This window comes from Sinocyclocheilus rhinocerous, unplaced genomic scaffold, assembly GCF_001515625.1.
Source record: "Sinocyclocheilus rhinocerous isolate Xijiao unplaced genomic scaffold, SAMN03320098_v1.1 scaffold1296, whole genome shotgun sequence".
NCBI classification, from domain to species: domain Eukaryota; kingdom Metazoa; phylum Chordata; class Actinopteri; order Cypriniformes; family Cyprinidae; genus Sinocyclocheilus; species Sinocyclocheilus rhinocerous.
In genome coordinates, this window is record NW_015659405.1 from 102979 (window position 1) to 108548 (window position 5570).

The 5570-nt window shown below is 37.6% G+C and overlaps 1 pseudogene; it reads left to right on the forward strand.

Annotated features, from left to right (window-relative positions):
* LOC107723847 (excitatory amino acid transporter 5-like) overlaps positions 1-5156 on the forward strand; it is a 14288-nt pseudogene extending 9132 nt beyond the window's left edge.
* The last annotated feature ends 414 nt before the right edge of the window (positions 5157-5570 follow it).

Here is a 5570-nt window from a genome sequence, read left to right on the forward strand (position 1 = left end):
GAACTAAAAAACTATTGTTGAGAGAACTCAAAAGTCTTACTGCATCAAGTTGCCTTATTATGTTACGTTTTCTCAACTATTTATTTTTTACAGTGCAGAGCAGAGCAGGCTCACGGAAAGGAGGGGTTTAGAGAGACTGAATCTTAGAACTGCGTTGAACGAATCGTTTGAGAATCGCTGGAAAATGAGGTGATATTAAATGCATATTTGGAGAAAACAAAAGCGTTTTTTGACCTTGCATGCATGTAATCCTATTGTAGGAGACTCCCAAAACAATATTAGAAACCGTAAAAATGGCATAATAGGGGCACTTTAAGAAAATGTAAAACCTAGCTTTGCATAATCAGCACACATTTTTTCCAGTTTAACACTGTAAAACTGCTTTGACACAATCTGTATTGTATAAAGCGCTATATAAATAAAGGTGACTTGAGTTGACTTTTATATTTTGTTGTTTCAGTATAAGACAGACATTATTCCAATCATAAAACCACCAGTGAACACAGGACGCCCAAATTTTGTCTACTTGATGCCTGATGAAGACAATCCAAAGGGTCGGACGGTGCTGTTGGAGCTAACGCCACCTCCAGACATCGAGTATAAAACCCAAATGAACATAGTCATACTCAAAAATCTGGCAATCAAAACTATCATCTCATTTAGGGGTTTTAAAGGAGCAGTTCCATACAAAAACTGTTTGTTGTTGAAATGAAGATCAGGAAGTAGTATTTACAGAATACTTGGCCAGGATTGGCCATTGAAAATCTTGAGGTCTCAGATACCATTACCTGAGCAAATTCTGTCTACTTGATGCCTGATGAAGACAATCCAAAGGGTCGGACGGTGCTGTTGGAGCTAACGCCACCTCCAGACATCGAGTATAAAACCCGACCAAGCCGCAGTCAGCAGATGAACGTACTCGGCATTGTTATTTTCTCAGCCACAATGGGTAAAACATCTGCCTTCACCTAATGAGGCATCTTTACTAAGTAAAATCATGATCAAATGCATAACTATAAAAAGCACTTTTCATTTAGGTCTCTTACTTGGTAAAATGGGCGAACGGGGAGCTCCTCTGGTGAACGTTTGCCAGTGCATCAATGAGTGTGTGATGAAGATCATTAATGCGGCTGTATGGTAAGAGAAGAAGCACTGGTGTGAACATAGTCATACTTAAAAATCTGGCAATCAAAACTATCATCTCATTTAGGGGTTTTAAAGGAGCAGTTCCATACAAAAACTGTTTGTTGTTGAAATGAAGATCAGGAAGTAGTATTTACAGAATACTTGGCCAGGATTGGCCATTGAAAATCTTGAGGTCTCAGATACCATTACCTGAGGATCTGAGTGGAAGTTTCCAGCATGCAACTGGCACGTGCATAACGGCTGCAAGCATGAAGGTGTGGTAAAGCCATGCTGTCATTCGGCACACGCAGGGATTATGGATCACCTGCGCTTAAGAGCTGTCACACACTTCAACATGATGCTAGGTAGTGTGGGGCTAACAACGCTGTCACCCCATGTGTCACACTCCAAAAAATATTTAGGCCTAAATTTAAAATGTATTCTTTTGAGCTGAGGATCTGAGCGGAAGTTTCCAGCATGCAACTGGCACATGCATAACGGCTGCAAGCATGAAGGTGAGTTAAAGCCATGCTGTCATTCGGTACACGCAGGGATTATGGATCACCTGCGTTTAAGAGCTGTCACACACTTCAACATGATGCTAGGTAGTGTGGGGCTAACAACGCTGTCACCCCATGTGTCACACTCCAAAAAATATTTAGGCCTAAATTTAAAATGTATTCTTTTGAATTGCAGATAAAATTTCCATCCATTTGTATTACACAGTTTTAAAGGGGTCATATGATGTTGCTAAAAAGAACATTATTTTGTGTATTTGGTGTAATGAAATGTGATATGAATGATCCCTCCACACTTGGGAAGAAACTGGGCTGGTACGGGGTGACGGTCATGGCAGGCCTGTTTGTGCACGGCCTCATCTTGCTTCCATTCTTTTATTTCATTCTGACATGGAAAAATCCTTTCACATACATCAGAGGGCTTCTGCAAGCCATGGTCATTGCCCTCGCCACGTCATCCAGGTAAGATGAACTCCTCAAAAAAATGTGTAAATGGCTTGTCCCATCTCCATTAAATTAAGCAGAAACATGCATTGACTTCATGACCTTGTAAGTGTGATATTCTCTCTTTTTCACAGTTCTGCAACGCTGCCCATTACAATGAAATGTTTGCTGGAGAACTGCCGAGTGGACAGGCAGATTGCCCGGTTTGTGCTGCCAGTGGGAGCCACCATTAACATGGATGGAACGGCACTTTATGAAGCAGTCGCTGCTATTTTCATTGCCCAGGTCAATGACTACGAACTGGATTTCGGACAGTTGGTCACCATCAGGTACTTACAGACAGGCAAAGATGTAACCAAATATAGCCAGATTTAGTGGTCGACCGGACCGATATATCGGGACTTTTATTTTGACAGTGCTCAGAACGCCAGCACCTGAGCGCACAGAGCTCCTGTTCTCTGTCTTCATTAGTTTACTGTCTCTGTTTAACAGTTCTAATAAATTATTACACAGAACAAAGTTAGTAAAGGGCATACGAAAACATATAGCATTTTCTTTTTTATTAATAGTAACAAAGACGTTCTCATCAAACGTCAACGTTCACCAAATGCGCATTTCATTTAAACAAATCTTTGAATAGCCTATCTAATGAACGTTTAATTTCACTAAGTTGCAAACTTGGTCGAATTCAGCTCTGAAAAGTGTGCATTTGTAGACTGCATAAAAACAAGTGTACTCTGTGTTTAACAGTCCTTTTGTGCGAATTGAATGCTGACAGGAGAGTTCATCTGTCACTGGACACCCATGATCGACAAACTTTAAATCCTTGCATTCAAACTATGCTGCGCTATGTCCAGTTTGCCGCTTTGTCATGTTCATGTCATATTCACTGTGTGCTTTATGTAAAATTAGAATAATTTGTCTTCATTTGAAAAAATATTATTCCCAGTGTGCACAAATTTACCAGATTACTGCTGTGCATTGACCATCAAAAAATCCATATTGTTCGACCACTAGTTAGAATTGGGAAACTAAATGAAAATTTAAGGATCATCCATTTTGGTCTACCACTATTCTGGATATTGGAGGGAGGACATCCCTGGACATCCCATTTTGTGCAAACTCAGTTTTAATAGGAAACTAGATCAACTCATCTAGCATGATCAGTTCCATCAGGAATTGAGTAAAATCATAATAATCATACTATTCTGATTTCCTCCAGTATAACAGCAACCGCTGCCAGCATAGGTGCTGCAGGAATCCCGCAGGCAGGCCTTGTAACCATGGTGATAGTGCTGTCATCCGTCGGATTGCCAGCGGATGACATCACACTGATTGTGGCCATTGATTGGATCTTGTGAGTTGAGATGCTATTTTATCTGCTGGAAAAGAAAAAAATTACAGTTCATGATAGCTGTAATCAGCTGTAATCAATGTAGCATCTAAATGAAAGTAAATATTAAGAGTACAATTTAAAACAATGCATGAGGGAAATAATACTAATAGAATCAAGAATAAAGTCTTCTACCCTTTCTGGTTTAAAGAGATCGCTTTCGAACAATGATCAACGTACTAGGAGACGCTCTGGCAGCTGGAATCATTGGCCACTTGTGTCGAAAAGACTTCCCACCTGACAGAGCTGTAAGCTAACCTTTGTTTTCTGTTCATATTATTTGGGTCAATGACATGACAAATTCATATTTTAACAATCTCTTTATTTGTGTAAAATACTATAGTAGAATTACAGAATCAAGAATTTTCCCTCTAAATAAATCTCTTTATTTTAAGCTTAGTTTTTTTATCAAGTTTAATTTTTTTATATATTTTTCATTTTCAAAATATATAATTTAGTAAATATTATGTAAAATAAATATAAATTTCAGCAATTAGTATGCATGTGTTTTTACTATCTTTAAATTAATAGTGATATATATATATATATATATATATATATATATGAAGAATTCAGAAAAAAATTTCCCCATCTGCATCTATGAATTTATTTAAAAATACATTCAAACAAAAATGTATGCGTATAACCTTTCTGTAGCACAAAAAGTAGAGCATGGCTCTCACAACGCCAAGATCATGGGTTTGATTCCCAGGAAAAGCAAGAACTGATCAAATGTATGCCTTGAATGCATTGTAAGTTGCTTTCGGATAAAAGGCATCTGTCAGATGTGTAAATGTAATGACGTGCGAGCGTGCTTGTAATGATGCATTCTTTTAATTTCTAAATTAATATTTATTTTAATATTTTTAGGGGACATAAAGTGAAGAAAATGTCTGTCCTGATGTCATAATAAAGAAAAGAAAAAGCTTCATTAAAATAATGAACTTCTTGAAAAAAAAAGACATATTTGAACAAAACTGCTTCACTGTTTATTAACACACACACACACACACACACACACACACAAAACAACAGTAAATGACTCAAGATTCCTAAAATATTTCTACTTTATGACAAGGCAAGACATTTTAAGGTTATGCATGTAAATGTCCCTGAAGCCTTAATGGTATTTATGAATTATTCTCAATGTTTATAAAAAATACTCTTAATCTTGAAAATGTATTTAAACCCATTTTTCTTTTCTTTAAAAAAAAAAAAAAATGATTAAGATTAAACTTTTATTAACTCTAGATTTTTATTCCTTCGTTTTCTTTGTTGTGGACAGTCTAACATGTCATTGACCCATTTACAAGTTTGTTATACAAGTCAAAGGCTTTTAGCATCATGCCTAAACTTTAGTTAATCTCAAAATAGCACAGGCTTATTGATGATATGTGACCTTCTTTTTGTCAGGCTAAAGCAAATGGAGCTGCACAGGACAGCCAGACTGCTCAAAACATGGAGAATGTGCCTTTAACTAAAGTACCACTGCTGGGCGGCAAAGACTGTATATTGGAGGTGGTTGGTGACACCGTTTTTGAACGACCCACGGTCTACTACAATATATGTCAGGTCTGAGTCACCAGACGGATGCCTTACACATATCCAGGAACTTCCTTTCTACCACTGTGCCACAAAGAAGTACTGAACGAACACATTCTCTGGTTCTTCCATCTCTGCTTTTTAAAACCGACTAATATTGGCTGTTTTGCACAGCTGAATACATTTAGGCAGCGTTCCTTACCCTATTCAAGGGAAATGCTTCTATTTACAAGGACAGGACCGAAAATTTTATTTTTTTTGGCTTCTTTTGCTGGAGGTAGGCTACAAAAGTTATTGCATGCTGGCATGCATTCAGGAATTTTGTCCTTCAGGTTCATGCTGATGTTATGGTCCAAACACGATCCAGAACTGCGATGACATCCTTCAACAACATCTTAAAGGTGATAGGGAAGGAAACTGAGTGACATTTCAAAATGCAGTCAAAAGCCAAGTATCCAGCATCACGTGCAACAACACGGGTGACTGATTTGCAAATGTTATTTATTTTTTTAACATCTGCATTATTGTATTTTTGTGTAATGAACTTG